This window comes from Typopeltis vanoorti, unplaced genomic scaffold (assembly GCF_054136105.1).
Source record: "Typopeltis vanoorti isolate ZY-2024b unplaced genomic scaffold, IOZ_Tvanoo_1.0 HiC_scaffold_24, whole genome shotgun sequence".
In the NCBI taxonomy this organism is placed as follows: domain Eukaryota; kingdom Metazoa; phylum Arthropoda; class Arachnida; order Uropygi; family Thelyphonidae; genus Typopeltis; species Typopeltis vanoorti.
In genome coordinates this window covers 899,222-917,871 of record NW_028328064.1, presented here as the reverse complement: position 1 = coordinate 917,871, position 18,650 = coordinate 899,222, and positions in this window count along the sequence as shown.

Genomic DNA, 18,650 nt, shown 5'->3' with positions numbered 1-18,650 from the left:
TTAAAGTCCTACCATTAAAAGACAAAGGGGAATATGAAAAGCAATTTTGCTTCACCCATCTAGCCAGAAATGTTAATGTTAATGTTAATGTCCAGCTATGATCAGAGCTTTATTTATTTATATTTAAGTGCATTATTATTGTATTGCTACCTACGTTAATCTTTCTTTAGTTATATTCGCTTATGACGAAGTTCGTATCAATTAAATTCCTCAGGGATAATGTTGTGTGGCCATTTTTATGATTTGCGTAACTTGAAGTTGCATGACGCTGAAGATATGCTAATGCTGCTTTTCACAGTTTAATCCAGTATTTCCCAACGTTTTTGGATCATGCCCCATCTCGACGCCTCAAAGATTTTGATGTCCCCCCCTCGCCGACAATGGTGAGTGTTTTGAGTATATGAGTGATGAGGTGACGAATGCAACATCATTTTCTAATTGCCCCCCCCCCTCTCCTGTGGGGCGTATATCCCCACGTTGAGTCTTTTTTTTCAAAAGGCTTGATGTTATGTAAGTCCAGACTGTTTCAGCTATTGGAATTTAATATAACTGATATTCATCACAATAAACAGTCCAGACTAAAGATGGAGGCTTATTTTTACAAGACTAAAAAAAAAAAAAAAAAAAAAAACTTGTAAAAGGACTCCTTTAGCCCAACAGATTTAAGGAATAGGATGGTAATGCAGCACTTCCTGCTAGGAAGATAACGAAGAACTCCTATAGCGGTTAACGACGCTGTTTATAAGATGGTGAAGTCATTAGCGAGGAAGGCGGTTTGATGGAATAAGTAGAACAGAGTGAGCCAAGTGTACATGCATGAATATAAAGTCAGTTTGGATTTTCTTTCTAAAAATGGAGACGTGTTCGCTACCATCTGTACCAGGTCAGGAATTAAGTTTGTTGTGGCTCCTACGTATAAACTATTAAGAGAACTCTACTACTAAGTAATTTTATTATTTATACTGAGATGGACATCCCTTGTAATGTGAGACCCAAAGCTGCACCTAGCCCTGCCATCTAGCTGACGAAATAGGAAGTATATAAAAAGTAATACGATGATATTTTTTCTTCACGAGTTGAATGACATCGTGAACTCTGTTAATGTTAGTAAAGAAAATTTTGAAGTTCGGAAAGGAAACCTTGCCAATCTACAAAAATTCCATCCATGTATCTATCTTGTACCACAACCAAAGCTTAGGAGAGATGTTATTTAATAGCTTTGTTCGAATCGCTCCATGGAACAGCTTGAAAAGGATTGGAAGAAGACTAGACTACTCATGGCTGTACCCTCAGTCTGCTGGTAAAGTTGACAAGTAAACTAAAGTAGCCATAGTGAATTAAAGTCAAAAAATATCTACAGGAACGTCTTGAATCAGAATTAATGTTTCATCCAGGGGAACATTTGTGAATAGATACACAATACCCGAACTAATTAAGAGATCACTTCGGCGAAAACAACACTCTGAGATTTTTTATTTGAAAATAATTTTCCTAATAAAGGAAGGGAATTTTCCCTGGAAACCTGAAAGTAATTTAGAAAAGTAGTCGCAATTTTGTGGGAAGGTGAACTAATACAGGCGACTACAGAACGTAACGTAATATTTGCTTTGAGGACTTTAGGAAGTCCATATAATCTAGGAGAGTGCACATGATAAACTTTTAGTTTGTTTGTTTGTTTTTATTTTAGCAAGAGATACATCGCTCAATTTTTTTTACCTTTTTTATTTGAGAATAAAAAAGTTAAACAAATTGAGTTAAATTCAAAAAAAAAAAAAGTAAAAAAAAAAGTTAAATCCCAGATTCAGATCATTACAAATAAGATGATATATGGTGTAGGTACTCCTCTTTGCCGACGACCAAATAATAATTACAAATTCTGAAGATAAACTACAGAAAGCTATTTTAGATCTAAATGAGATGGCCAAAGATTATGGTATGATAATATCAACAGAAAAATCAAAACACTGTGGCCTTTAAAGGACAAGATCCAGCAAGAACTAAAATAGTAATAGATAACAAGATCTTAGAACAGGTGAATTCATTTAACTACCTAGGATGTACGATCACATATTAAAATGAAAAAGATATAAACGTAAAAATTGCAAAATATTTAAAAATAACAGGAGTAATTAACTCTATATTTAAACCAAACCTAGTTCAAAAACAAACCAGGCTAAAAGTATACAATACTTTTAGCCTTACCGGTCTTAATGTATGGAAGCGAAATCTGGACAATAAAACAAAAAGACAAACAAAGATTAACAACAGCAGAAATGAAGTTTATGAGAAAAACCGCAAAGTATACCCTATTTGATCACAAAAGAAACGAAGATATTATGAAAGAATTAAACCAAGAACCAGTAATAGAAAAAATTAAAAAATATAAACATAAATGGATGGAACACGTTGAAAGAATGAAAATAGAAAGATTACCAAAACCAGCCTTAAAGTACAAGCCAATAGGAAAAAGAAAACCAGGAAGTCCTCTTAAACGATTTAACGATGACCTCTAAGGCCGGAACAGGCCATGCTAGGCCTAAATCCTTGATATGCATGATGATGATGATGATGGTGTAGGTACATAATATTAAGGTAAATTGTCTATGATATTATTTTAGACTTTGCGCTATTATTTCCCCTTTAAAGAACAAGCTATACCAGACCACTGGAGGTACAGCCATAGGTAGTCCTCTTTCCCAACCCTTGCAAATTATTTCAAGGACCCAGTAAAATACTGAGGTTGAATCAACGCAGAAGCCATATATTCCCAGGAGAAATCGTATTATGGGATACGAAGGCAACTGATGTGAACTCATCAGCCTCTATATACCAATAACCTAGTAGTGAAGGTACCTCACGAGCTAACTTTGTTTACTCACATTTGGGCAAAGGATTAAACTCTGACTATGATTTCTAGTCTATTATAATTTACTTGATAACCAAGCAAAAACTTTCTACAGTGGACGTACGTGTTATGTTTAATTCTATTGATCCAGTATTTTTATTATCTCCCAAGTTTTAATTAGTTCTGTATGGTCATTTATTTGTATATATATTAATGTATAGTTTACAGAAATGCACTTAAGTATTGTTTATATTCTGAGATTAAGTGCCACTTTTTCTCTGCGATACAGGAATGAAGATGTTAAATTTTTTGTCACTTCAACTAACATATTTCGCTGAAGCAGCGGCTTGGTACAATCGACACCACCTTTTGAGTAAACATTACTCATTTAATTTTTTTTATATATATAAAGACGTTTATATATATCAACGCGCTGACACGTCTCCAGTTTCATAATAATATATAATATATATACAAAAAGATTTCCAGTTTAGAAACATTCTGCAAAAGTTCTTAAAAGAACTGGGCGATGGACTGAGTCCTTGACTCTTTATCCCGTCATCTGAATGAAGAAAATCTGTGTGGATGGTGTTTTATGAGCTAAAAGCTCTAGTCATGGCTATGTAACGGCAATAACCGAGCCTCAGTTAAAACTTCATTGGCTTCAGCATTGTCATTCATTATCTGGGAGTCCTAAAAAGGACTGGGCTGTCATTCTACAAAACCTTATAAGTCCTTATATAAGGACTGGCTTAAAGGGGCGAAGCAAGAATGCTTTTCATCTTCCGTTATCTGTAGAGGACAGTGTATGGATATCTGTAGAGGACAGTGTATGGATAGGGTGTTATTGAGCAATTAAAGCTCTGATCATTGCAGGAGGGTAACAGCAATTGCCGAGCCTCAGTTAGAACTTCATTGGCTACAGCATTGCCATCCATTACCCTCCAAGGGTATTGGATTTTGGATTCAATGAATCAACCCACATTTTTCTACCGGCATTTTCATAGTAACATTATCTTCAGTTAAAATAATAAAAACAAATAGGTGTTTTAATTATTTTCTTTTTAAATTTTAAATATAAAAGATTGTTAGAAAAGGTTTTAGAATTTCGCTATATTATTATATTATTTAATTTATTTTATAATTTATTTTAACTATCTTTGAATTAAAAATGAATTATTTCCTTATAGATAAAGTATGACTAATTCACGTAGAATGTGAATACACTAATTTTTTAGAATTTTTTTCCAAATGATGTTTCATAAGTACTGTTGAGCAACTAGTGTAAGTTTGTTTTCTTTCCTATGTAGTAACCAGTCCTATTTACTGTTAGTCGAATATACTTTAATAACCAATTTCTTTGGTTCTAAGCCCTAGGACACTCTTTAAGTTGTCATTTCCTTTCATACAAGAAAAGAACTGATAAATCTTTAGACAGAATAGCGGAAATTGCCTCACTTCCTTTGGAGTTGTACATATTGCTATGGCAGTTAGATAATTCAACGGTGTGTGCTTGCAGTTAAGAAGTGTAAAGTTTTCTCAAAGGTAATACTTGGAGTTTTTTCGTAATCAGAAAAATAACTACCATAACACACCAAACTCTCTCTCCCTCTGGTGAGCTTCAATGATTGCATCATATTATTGAATTCTGGTCTTTTTTTAGTAAATGCGCAGTTGGAAGTCGTTTTTGTCCATTTTATATTGAATAAACGCTTAAAAATAATCAACCGTTCTCAATAGTGTGTACTGTTAATAACCACTCGACATTTTGCACCCAATTTCTATTAATATTTTTATTTAGAATATTTTTCACAATTTTTGCAAATATTTCTCAAGTCTATATCAATTCTGTTACCTTTCCAGCAGTTTTTTCAACTGTCTGTTCTTGTTGAAAGTAGCGAAGACGCTTTGTGGTTTGAAAAACCTGGGTTCAAAGCGATTTTGGAGAGTAAAAAAGTACTTCCTTTAGTACTTCTATTAAAGTACTAAAAGTACTTCCTGTACTTTAACTGAACTTTTAGTTTTAACTAAACTAAAGTATTTTTAGTACTTTAACTAAACACGCTCAATCTGTATAATCGCTTGAATAATAACTGCTGTGTTGGACTCAGGGACATCAATTAATGTGACTTGTTCGTCGATAGTGTCAGCTCAAAAATATTCGAAATATTTTTAATTTTTAACCACACTATTTGTGATATAGTGGTTAATTCTATCACGCAATCGGCTTTCTGTAGATATGCGAATTCTGTGACCACTTAAGATAAAAAGATGCCACTTCATATGAGGCTTGCTAACTCCTCATCATTGGAAAAGGCCTTAAACGTATTTCTAGCGTCCTAGATGTCACAGTCTCTTTAGCCAAAGTGCATCACTTCTATCGACTACGCTTTGAAATTTTATGGTAACAGCAACAAATGTCTAGCAATTTAGTCTTCTGAATCCAATTTATTGTTGCTAATTTATTCATTGCGGAATACAATGCATCTATGTCAATAACATTTTCTCTTTAATAACCATGCAATGAAATGAAGAACGAAACAATTTAGACTTTCTCAGATCCCTTTAATAAGTATATACCGTAACGTTGTTTCAAAACAAATAGTAACAGATATGTATAATTATCAGTTAGTTATAATTTTAGTGTAACAAAGATTTTTCCTCTAAACGATTTTTAATTTTTATTATTTTTCAAATTTTTAGTATTATCTGATTTAATCTCAATACTATGTCAATAAATTATAAAGAGCAGATAGTGTTTGTAGACTTTTTCTCTACAAAATTGTGATGCTTAATTTGAAATAATTGTTGACATTGACAAACGTGTTATCCTCGTGTGGTTGCTGGATAAGAATAGCACCAATGCAAATCCAAGCATGTCGTAAGAGGCGACTAAATGGATGCTGAGTTTCGAGGTTTTTGCTCTCTCAAGGTTTCATCCGGAGTTTCGCTCCCGGTGAGGGGGCGCTTAGATTTCGGGAGATTTGCCTGGGAGTTCATATTGACTCTCCGGAGAGAGTGTTCTCCGACACGGCCCAGTGAGGGGCTTTGTCGGTGGGTGACTTTCCCTGGAATAGGAGCGGTGGTGGGAGAGCCCGTCACTGAGTGAAACCAACGCTGAGTTGGACGGTCTTTCGGCCATTATGGAGTGGTCGAGGGATCGTCGTAAGTATTTTTTTTTAGTTGGATTTACTTAATTATCGCCAACGTAGCTCATGCAAGTCGTACAAGGCGACTAAAATGAGTACCTAGGGAGGGTAATGGATGGCAATGCTGTTGCCAATGAAGTTTTAACTGAGCCTCGGCTATTGCTGTTACCTTCCTGCCATGAGCAGAGCTTATAGCTCAATAACACCCCATCCATACATTTTCTTCTAGCGATAACGGGGAAGATGAAAAGCATTCTTGCTTCGCCCTTTTAAGCCAGTCCTTTTAAGGATAAATGTGTTATCAGGCGGCGGTAGGAAATTATTGAAAAACAGAGGTAACAAATGGCAATGCTGTTGCCAATGAAGTTTTAACTGAGGCTCGACTGTTGCCGTTATCTCGCCATGATCAGAGCTTATAACTCCATAACACCCTATCCATGCATTTTCTTCTACAAATAACGGGGAATATGAAAAGCATTCTTGCTTCACCCATCTAGCCAAAAAAAAAAGTATTATCAATGGTATTGTCATGCAGTATGTTCATTCATAGTACGAAACTTACCTTCTGCCTTCCTTAGCACTTTTTTGGCTTCCATCGAGCCTTGGGTATTCCCAGATTCAGGAGATTTAAGATATTCAAATAATTATTATAATAATTACTTCTGATTAGAAATTTATTTGAGTTATGGTGTTATAGTGAGTCGTATATTTGACCATAATGAGTATATTTCTCATCTATCTATTTTATAGCTTATGTGCTTTGCAGTATCATATTGGTGAGCATGCGCACACTCAGCGCTTATACACGTCATACCACTATACAATCCTAAAGAAGACACAATTCATCGAATCCTAAACTTATGTTTCAGGTCATCCAAATCCCAAATTTCTTTAAGCGATTCTTAAATGATTTCATATATTATATCTTTAAGTATCAGTAATGATTCGTAAATGTTGTCATTTTATTCATCTTCTTTTAGTATAAAGTTCGAATATTGACATACGATGCATAAAAAAGTAGGTCGATGTATTTATTCCGGTTATCATCGTTTACTAATCTGTAATAATAGTAAAAAGTGCAAGAATGAAGATAACATCAACTGACAAACGTTATTCATCGCCATCTTCCCAACGGTTCTCATATTTGCTTGTTTTTCAAACAGCACGAAAAAGCATTCTTTACATATTTGCACAGTATACCGAGTAGCATCTAACTGCCGAGAGTCAATTGTTACGTAGCAGTTAATTTGTTGCTAACTAACGCACGCGAAAGTATGTTTACTGGGTTTAGGAATACAGATTCGCTGGCTGTGAGTAAATTGTGACAGGTATCAGAAAGAAAAGGAATGTCTGTGGATAAAGCCGTTTGTACCTATGCTTATGAAATGGTTATATATTTTAATTACGTTCTCCCTAAGCGGTTAAGTTAATTTGCTGAATACAAGAGTACATATACAATGTATACCGCATTGGTTGCTAAGTACATAATTCTAACTTAAAAGCTAATTGGTATAATTAGATATAATTAGTTGTAGAAATGCACCCGACGGATAATCAATTCTGAAACTAAAATATATTTTGAAAAATCGAAACTGCATTACATGTCAACAGAGAAACACAAACATGTACGTGTATTCTCAATGACTATATCTGTAACATCTTAACTGACTTGTAAATTGACATTTTTTTAAGTTTTAATAATTATGACAATATACAACTACAAGTTTTTCAAAGATAAAGCAGCTTTAAAAGGAAAAGGAAGTCATTCAGGCTTGTTCTTTGAATGAATTGCATTTACTTCTACTAATGATCGTAGCCTAAAGAAATCTTCAATTAACAAGTCAGAAAACTACTCATTATGAAAAGTAAACCCGGAAGATTTTAATTACAGTAATTTTATAAAATCCCATAAACTGTCTTATATTTACCACGTGGGTTTTCTCCATCGGCAAAGCAATAAACAAAATTAAGTGGAAAGATGGCGAAAACTGAAACGTTAAGTTTGTAACTCGTCTTCTCCTTGAGAAGTGAACGGGGGAAAAAAGCACACTTAATTCCTTGTTAAGGAGAGAAAGTATTTAAAAGATAAGAAACGCAACGCTGATATAAACATTTAAGATCCTTTGTATGGAATAACTATCTCCGAATTACAGGGATCACGGTCAAGTCTTAAGCAGGCGAGCGTTATATCAGATAACACTGATTTTCTAATTATTTTAGGATATTGTGTAAAGTTATTGATTAACTAAATCCTTTAAGATTGGAAAAGAGGAATTACTAACTGAAGGCGAAACGATAATGGATATTATACAATCTTCTTTTATAAACAAATTAAGTTTAAACCCAAAAGGTGTATTTAGAAAGATTAAGAAATAATAGGAACTTAAAATAATTATTTATTTATAATGTGAAAATTTAGTTCTAAATATAAAAATAAATAACTATTATAAATGGATTTTTGCGCATTTTTTGGAAGTTTAAGGTAGGTTGAAAAAGCCACTTCATGCTTCTGATATCCACCGTATAGGTTTCTTGTTGAAATATATTTATACATAATAGTGTCTAGAGTGTACTATCAGGAAAGAGCCAATAATTAATCCTCCTTAAATTTCTAAGGATTTCTAAGGTTGTATTGCAGTCATCATTTGAAATGGTCATCCTTGAGTTATTACAACAAAGAAACATTACTGCTTTGGTTCAATGTAAGAAAGCAAGTAAGTTATCATCGTTGTTGGGAGTGTTCATTTAAACAGGTTGACATCCTAGTGGGCCGAGTTGGTTAACGTTTTCGTTCTGCAACCAACAAGGTCTTGGTTCTAAAAGCCTCCAGATCAGCTAGCACACAAACACAATCCTGCAGCTTGGCAGACAAAGTTGCAGGACTGAAAGAAAGCAGCCTTAGACTACATTCGATCTAAACTTGGACTTGAGTCTGGGTATTCTCTGCGTGTAAGTCATGTGCACTTGTCCATGTGTGATGCTCTGTAACCGTAGAAGATAAATCCTCGTGTCACTGTAGCTATAAATAAAATCTTCAGTTAGAAGAAAAATAACCAAACATACAAAAAAAGCCAAACAAATCAACATTTCATACAATGAAAATCACATTTACATCCGTTTCACTACCATCCAGGGAATCAGCAGACATTAATTGAATCAAACCGGATTTATTCTTTCCTCTCAAATGCCAAGGTTGCATTGTCAACAATTACAGCTCCCCTCAACTTTCCGAACTACATCTTACATAATTACGTGGAAACGAAGAAACGTTTTTGTTAAACAAGACATTTCTTGCAGAAAACCATCAAAGCTTTAATCCCTGCTTTACAAGATTGGCTTGCCTCACTTTATAGTCTTCATGTGCTTTTATGCTGTACTAATTCAGGTGATTATTCTCGCCGCTTTGATTATTTATCTCTTAAGACTGATTATATACTGTCTAATAACCCAAACTCTGATAATAGCATCCTTAGAAACTTTAATCTCCATAATTCAAACTGACTTCCTTTCTCAAACTTCAGGCCAAGCTGGAAAGGAATCTGCTTTCAATCTTCATCTAACAGGAACTGTTCACTTGCCAAGCAGAATGTCAAATAATCCTTATCATTCTTCGTCCAACATTCTGGATGTTTTCTCTTAAACATCTCTCAATCCAAATATACTGTAGGTGTCTGCTCTCCTCCTAGCAACTATGACCATAATCTTATCTATTTTTCCTTTTTTTTTTACGGTCATTTTAGTCACAGCCAATCTCAACCTCGGACCATGTGGAAATACAATGGCGCAAAGGATGATCCAGAATTTTTACACATCTTTTTCATTGTCTTTTACCTACGATGACAAACGGAGTAGTTTCTGCTCTTTTGATAAAAACATCTGCTCTGGAGAAATAATAAATAATCTTAACTGGAAAGATTGCCTTCATTCTCCACTCACTTCCCCCTACCTGTACCCAAAACCTGGTTCTCTAAAAATGTTCCAAAGTAGTCCTAGTTAAAATTCGGCATATATGGAATGGCTCATGACAAGAATCTCCAGCTGTATATTCAATCGACACTACAGTAGCAAAAAATGAAGCACACAAAATTCATCAGCAAATCCCAAGCAGACTTCGTAAGGATCACATGACAAAAGCTGGCATCCTGATCTACTGGAAGTCAAACTTACTAACTGCTAGCTAAGAATGTCGGGTGTAACTTCTGCCCTTCCTTGTATACACTTCTATCTCTCACAAATCCTGATGATTCCATGATAACATGAGATAGACCTGTCAGCATCATCTTTTCTTCTAGCTTTTGTATATACGACTAGGGGCGGCTCGTGCACATAGGCACTACGGAACTGCAGCACCCCCAATTTTTCTCGATATATAAATATATTTATTAATTTATTTTATTTGCTTCTAATATTTATTTTTATCATCAACAATCCTATACAATTCTCGATTATGTACAGAAGAAAACAATCCGTTTAATAGATGACCCCCCCCCTCACCCACAGATTCCCACCCCAAAAAAACATTATCTCACAAACTTGTTTTTACATTATCTCTTTTTGTCGGACCTACCTTTTTAGAAAAAAAAAAGTATATGACCCACTTACGAATTTGTCAACAAATTTGTAAATTTTTGCATATTAGTACCGTGGATGAGTTAAGGATTTGTCTATTTTGATTATTTTTTGTATATTTTATTTATTTTTTGCATGATCTAGAAATCCTACTGTAAAGGCTAAACATGGAACTTTTTAAGCTTAGTAAGCTAACCACCCTCCGACCCGGCTAGCATGCTAAAATTCCTTCTTTCTCCAAACTCCCTTGCCTTCACTCTTGTGTTACAGATTTTGTGATCTCCCGTGTATGTGTGTGTGTGTGTGTGGATAAAAAAAAAGGTCACTTTAGTTACATGTAATTAAAATACGTGATCTAAGAACAAATTCAAAATTAGAATAAACTACAGTATATTAAAATAAACTATACTATATAATATAATATAATATTGCATAATTATAATCCAAACATTTCCCCGTGTGATGGCCGGGATAAGAATAGTCCCACTGTAGCCCATGCATGTCGTACGAGGCGACTAAAATGGGTATCCAGGGAGGGTAACGGATGGCAATGCTGTAGCCAATGAAGTTCTAACTGAGGCTCGGCTATTGCTGTTACCCTCCTGCCATGATCAGAGCTTTATATATATAGCCCTATATTACCTATCCATACATTTTCTTCTACAGATGACGGGGAATATGAAAAGCATTTTTGCTTCACCCATCTCTCCAAAAAAAAAAAAAATCTGGTAATTTGTGCTTTATACACATTTAGTGCTAAGGTTAAGGAAAGGTGCTTAAAATTCAAATATCAATAGTAGGCTGCATGCATGCTGATATTTTATTTGATAATTAACTTATCATTAATTGAAAATTTAATATTATTAATAATAGTATTAATGCTCCTGTCAAAAGAAATAGGAACATACGAATCCATACTGGAATATTTAAACTTAATCCTAAATAGCCTACCAACATATCCAATGAACTCATTTAAAAAATGATTTAAAATTGATTCTGTTTTGAATAAGCGTAGCCTCCAAATCTCTTCCACTCGGTAGAGCAATGACCCGATAAATCATTTGCACAAAAGGCCATTGACCAGTTTAGCCTCAAAGTTATTTCCTATCTCTGTGCATTATATTTTGGTGGGTCCAACCAACCCTGAAGGTGAAGTATACGAATACCTGCAGTTCAAAAACTTTGCAAACTCAAGCACTAAAATATGTCTACCTTCCTATTTTTAAGACATTTAGTAATACAAAATCATTTTCAATTGATGTCGTTTTTCGCGTCTATCCTCTGTTATGTTGTCGTAAATTGTTACTTCAACGATCGAAGATTCTTCTTAGTCTGATCCCAAATACTTCTTTGATCAAAAGTTGAAAAACTCGTAAAACGTAGCGATAATTTAAAATCTGGCCACCTGGTGGAAGATAAAAGAAACTGATGCTTTTCATTATTTGAATTTCGTAATTTATTATTATGACACAATTATGGGTTTTCTCTTTTCATAATAATTTTATAAGAAAATGTTTTAGAACCTAATCATTTACAGTGGCATGATGTTGACGAAAGCAGTACGAAGCAAGATCAATGGGTATTCGCAAACAAATACTAAAAAAAGGAAGGAAAAATCGTTACGCTTTTTCCGTCCTTTTAAATTTTGATTTTTTCTAACCTGGAAGGGAAGAACTTCTGAAAAGAACAAGTTAGCACTAAGATCTTAAGCACTTCAGCAAATCTCTTCCAATATGCTGTACTGGTGGTCAAAAGACAGAAGCGGTATTTGCCACCGTTTCAATTCGATGGTACATAAAGCAATAAGGGTCTCATGATCTGGGGCAATATAGCGATTTCACCATTTTAACCTGTAGTCAGCTGTACGCGATCCTCCAAACCAAGTCCAGGTGAAATGGATGCTTCCAACTGGTTTATATCAGATCAACATCTGTTGATCTGCTATTAAGACAAAATCTCTCTTGGTATTCGTGTTTGGATTAGGATATCGAAAGAATGTGAAAACAGATGACTCTTTATAAGGGTCGATCATAGAGTTTTGCTAATACTGAAGTAGGTGGTATTTCTGATAACTACTTGTAGGCGACTCTCTGTGAAGATCTCTCATATAGTTTTGCTGATACTGAAGTAGGTGTAGAAAGTATTTTACCTTGGGTATAATAAACGTTAAAAATACCAAGCTATTTTAAACCTGGTTTTACTCCATTTCCCAAGTAAGTAAACAGACAAACAAGTCAAGTTTGCGTCTGCACGTATTGGAAGTCTTGCTGACCCTCAAAGTAGTGCAAGACCAAGGCAACGCTTGGTAAAAGTAGAATAAGCTCTGATCACTAATCTTAATATTTACCCCTAATGCAAGGCACATCTCCTGTAGGAGATGTATGGTGTTTTGCATTAAAGGCAATGGGCCACTACCCAGACCGGTTTCGACCTTTATTGAGGTCTCATCAGTGGGAGCCAGGCTAGAAATACCAAGATTTAGTAATACAGAGCTTATAAGTATTTTACCAGAACAAGTTACCATAAGGTGTTTTAACCTTATTAAATAAAAATCTCAGGAGGAGATATAAATGTAGAAAGTGTTTTACCTTGGGTATAATGAATGTTAAAAATACCAAGCTATTTTAAATCTGGTTTTATTACTAAATCTTGGTATTTCTAGCCTTGGTATTTCAATAAAGGTCGAAACCGGTCTGGGTAGTGGCCCCTTGCCTTTAATGCAAAACATCATACATCTCCTCCAGGAGATGTGCTTTGCATTACGGGTAAATATTAAGATTAGTGATCAGAGCTTATTCTACTTTTACCAAGCGTTGCCTTGGTCTTGCACTACTTTGTGGGTTAGCTAAACTTCCAATACGTGCAGGCGCAAACTTGACTTGTTTGTCTGTTTACTTACTTGGGAAATGGAGTAAAACCAGTTTAAAATAGCTTGGTATTTTTAACACTGAAGTAGGTGTTTCTGACACCTACTTCAAGGCGGCTGTTTATGAGGGACTCTTAGTTTTACTGGAACCGAGGTAGGTGTTATTTCTGACTTGCTTTCTTTGAAAGATCAATCATTTTTATTTCTACCCAAATTAAGCCCATTGGAAGTATGCAGACGAAATGTTTTTTTTTTTTAAGGAAAGGCGGGATTGTTATTACAAGATACTTTGATTACTCTCTGGTTATTGCAACACGGGTATGGTACCAGGGGCAGTTGGTCACTCGGTGACCAACCTGTCCTCGTTGTTGTAGTTGAAGTTAAGAGTGGAAGGACGGTTGTCAATTAGTTTGCTACAGTGTGGAGAAGGGAGAATTAGGTTTCCCGAGGTCTAATAAAAAGGCCTAACTGAAGTCTCTGTAGTGCCGGGCTATCTTTGCATTTCACTTAGGCCTTTTTCCAGTCTGTTTCAAATGAGTCGACCCTTTGATGCAGGATAGTAATCTCGTAAACTCGTAACGATAATAGTATTTATTATTAATTGCTCAGGCAGACCACAGCTGTTCGTTCGGAAGTGTGGTGCGGCAGTGGCCACTACCAAGTTTCTGTGTTCTGTATTTCTGCAAGCATTCTTAAAGGAGTCAGAGGGAATACAATGTATTTTATTTGGGGTTGACTGGTGGGCTCAAAAAAGGAGAAAAGTATAGTGCGAGTAAACATAAAGCCATAAAATTTAAATTTATTGCAATTAACGTACTCACCTATCGTAGTTCCAGTTCCTATTAGTAACATAATCGTAACTCGATGTTGCTAATGTGCATTACTTATTAAAATCGAAATATTTTATTTCGATTTTTAAGAAGGTGATTTTAATGAGGACTTCAATGAGCTGGCTAAATGGATAGTTCAATGTTCCAAAGTATAAAGGTTTAAAAATTGGAAAGCAAAAATGGGAAGAGTATGTAATTGGTAGTCATATCTTGGAGGAAATGGTGGAGATGAAAGATCTGGGAGTGATTGTGAATAATGATCTAAAATTCCGTGGAAATTCTGATAGAATCGTGAAGACAGGACGACGTATTATGACAATGATGTGGAGTACACTAACGTGTAGAAGTCAGGATGTTATAGTTGCATTATATAAGGCTTTGATTAGGCCTCATATGGACTATTGTGCGCAGTTTTTGTCACCTGGTTTTCTAAAGGATGATGAGATATTGCAAAATGTCCAGAGAAGATTGAGTAAGTGGTTCCTGGTCTCTGGAATGTTGAATATGAAGACAGATTGAGGAAATGTAAATTGCAGAGACTAGAGAAGAGCAGGAGGAGAGTGGGGTCTAACTGAAACATCAATTTGAATTGGAATGACTGCCTATCCTTATCAAAATATGGGAAAGTTTGATTCGAATAACACATTAAAGTGTTTTTTCTAATAGGACCATATTGATATTTTATAAAGACATAAGGTGTTAAGAAACCAACTAGATGCTCATCTATCTGATGATCTGTTGAGTATGACAATATAAATTATATAATTAATTATACAATTTATTTTACACATTGGCATATTGGCTTCACGATGAAGTTGTGAGTTCCGAACGAACCATCAAATGAGATTCTAGGCATTTGTTTTGCTAGTTTGAAGTTTCTTGATGTTAGAAGATGATGTATGGTATGGCTCCAGGCCGGTGATCCGTGTCATTATTGGTCTGATTATTGATTTATAAGTAATTTATTATCTGTACTGCGTCTGCTGATTAATGGGTAAATTTGGGCTATTGCTTTATTTGAGTGGGAGTAAATGTATGATATATGTGGATCAAAGCGTCTTTTATCAAGTTGTATTCCTAAATATTTGGTTGCTGTTTTCTATGCGATGGTAGTGTCAAATATGCTTACTGAGCTATGAGACGATTTTTTTCTTATTGAAAATAAAATTGCCGCACTTTTTTTTCTGCATTAACGTCTATTCTCCATTTCTTGAACCAAAGTTCATTGGCTGCATTTTGTAGACGCTTAGTTATTAATTTTGGACTGGGTGATCTAGTCAGAATGCCTGTGTCATCTGCATAATAAGAGAATATGGTGGAATTAGTACGAACAATATCAGCAATGTAAATGGAGAACGTAAAGAGCCTGCTGTAATTTTACGTTCAGAGGATCTGATGCCTTCTGTTTTAACTCTGAATTTTCTGTCTTTTAGGAAAGATTTAAGTAGAATCAAATGCATTGGAAATTTGCTGTTAGTAGCTTATAAAGGAGATCGTTGTGCCTTATTTTATCAACAATTTGGACTATGACAAGGAAAATAACACCCGCTTGCTGCTTCCAGTTAAACCCGTGCGAGACATATTCTACGGTTTTCGGAACCTACTGCGTCGTATATAGTGGTTTGGTCTGAAACCAAACTATTCTTCCGGAATGACATTACTGTAAGTTTCTTGCAGCCTTGTTGGAATAATTTTTCTGATACCTTTCCGAGACAGGACAGGAGGCTAATGAGTCGGTAGGTTTGACGAAATTTCAAATTTTTGCCTGTTTTGGGAATTCACTTCTATCCGCTATATACACTATATATACAGGGTGTCCCAAAATTCACGCAAGATTTAAATTTAGCGCCATTTGTGCGATAAAGTGTTGCCAACGAGAAAAAAGGACAGCGTGACAGCTGACAGTTCAGGGTTATTTAAAATGGAGCGCTACACGAACGAACAACGCATTTTCATTGTTGAGCAATATTTTAAAAATAATGAAGGTTTGACAGCTACAGTTCGCAATTTTCGTACAAAATATGGTCGGAATAGTGATTTAACTTCATCAACTGTGAAAAGTTGATGAAGTTAAATCGCCTACTCCCGTATATACGGGAATAAAAAGGCGTTAGCTGATTTTTAAAAAAGGAGCCTGTGTAGCTCAGTGGATGTGGCGTTTGCACACCATCGCGCTAGGCCGCACGAAGGAAGTCTTGGTTTCGAGTCTAGTCGGCGACTAGAGGAAATTTTTCTAAGCCTTTTTTCGACCGGTTCCCGAGTTAGTCGATCTCTGGCACGGGCAAGCAGGTTTTTCCTCCCGGAAACTCGGGTTTTTCGTCCTGTAAACTCAAGAAAATCGACGGTAGAACCCACATTATTTCAGACATTAAATATATTGTGTTAGGGTTAGGGGCCACGAGATGGCGGCACATTTGAGCCGTCTCTCTTCACTGCGTACCGCTTAATTAGTGATAGCTTTGGGCCATCTGTCTCTGATTGGTACCAGTGGAGATTGAACTGCCCACTCAGTCTCCAAAGTTAGATAGGGCTAAAATGGCCTCGCCTACTCCCGTATATACGGGAATAAAAAGGCGTTAGCTGATTTTTTTTTTTTTTTTAACTGTGAAAAGAATTAAAAAATTCAAGGAAACTGGATCAATTAGTGATCTTATACACTCTGGCCGTCATTCAACAAGTCGTTCAACAGAAAACATCGAAGCAGTTCGTGAGAGTGTTGCTGAGAGTCCAGGAACATCAATTCGGCACCGTGGTCTTGAATTGGGCATTTCGAGAAGCTCTCTACAGTGTATTCTCACGAAAGATTTGCATCTAGAAAGTTCAATTGACTCAAGAACTGAAGCCTACTGACCATACACAGCGAAGAGAGTTCGTTGAATGGATTATGGAACAACAACAAGTGGATGCTTATTTTTCGAACAAAATCATCTTCAGCGATGAGGCTCATTTTCATCTTGATGGCTTCGTTAATCGACAAAATTGTCTCATTTGGGGTTCAGAAAATCCACGAGTGATTGTTGAGAAACAAATGCATCCACAACGCGTCACTGTTTGGTGCGGATTTTGGGCTGGAGGCATCATTGGTCCATTCTTCTTCGAAAATGCGGCTGGTAAGGCAATAACAGTTAATGGTGCTCGCTATCGCGACATGATAATCCAGTTTTTTGTGCCTAAATTGCAAGATATGGATGTGGACGACATGTGGTTTCAACAAGACGGTGCCACATGCCATACAGCCCGAGAAACAATTCAATTACTGCATGAGTCATTTCAAATTCTGGTCGTGTAATTTCCCGTTTTGGTGATCAGAATTGGCTGCCCAGATCATGTGACTTAACGCCGTTGGACTTTTTTCTTTGGGGTTTTTTGAAGTCTAAGGTTTATGCCAACAAGCCGAAGACCACCCACGCCTTGAAGGAGGAAATTGAGCGCTGTATCAACGAAACTCAGCCACATTTATGCAAAACAGTCATGGAAAATTTCGTCAAAAGAGTGCGTATGTGCCAGCAAAGCCGTGGAGGCCATTTACCCGATATGCTGTTCCATGCATAACCCTATACTGTATACTTTATGAATCAATAAGAAATTACAATTTTTAATTAAAAACGTGTTTTCTATCAAAATTACTTCTTGCGTGAATTTTGGGACACATCCTGTATATATATATATATATATATAGGTTTGACGAAATTTCAAATTTTTGCCTGTTTTGGGAATTCACTTCTATTCACTATATATATATATATATATATATATTCTTTCACTTCGCCTATTAAATATTCTTTCACTTCGCCTATTAAATATTCATATTCATATCGCAACATCACAATATCGATTGATTCAAATTTATGTCATGTAGTTCGCAGAAATAAAATAATGTACAATTTCGTTATATGGAAATCTCCTTAACGTTTAATATATATTTACTTAATTCATTATATTTTGGTGTCTTTGCTAATAGATCAGATTTTAGTTTAAAAACTAAACAAAAATAGATATAAAACAAAAATTTGCTTTAGCATTTAGTATACAAAAGTAATGTATAGATAAAATCTATTTATCCAAAGTATATTGTGTCGTCTTTGCCTTAAAATTATTCCGCTCAGAAAGCATTCTTTATAATACTACCTTTACACATGGTATTGTGTGACTTATCTTTCGTTTTTTATTTTGTTCCGCACTTTTATTAATATTCCACAAATCTCATCTTACTTTCCAAACGCGCTCATTGCTAGACAACTTACGTTGTTATCTTCGAAACAGGAGAGAACAACTTAATACACAAAGCGTAGCTAAAAGTCTCCCGCCCACTGTGAAGTAAGTTACACTATTAATTAAATCTCTCCACAACATCAAAATCGATGTGTCATCGAAGAAGAGTAATGTGCGTT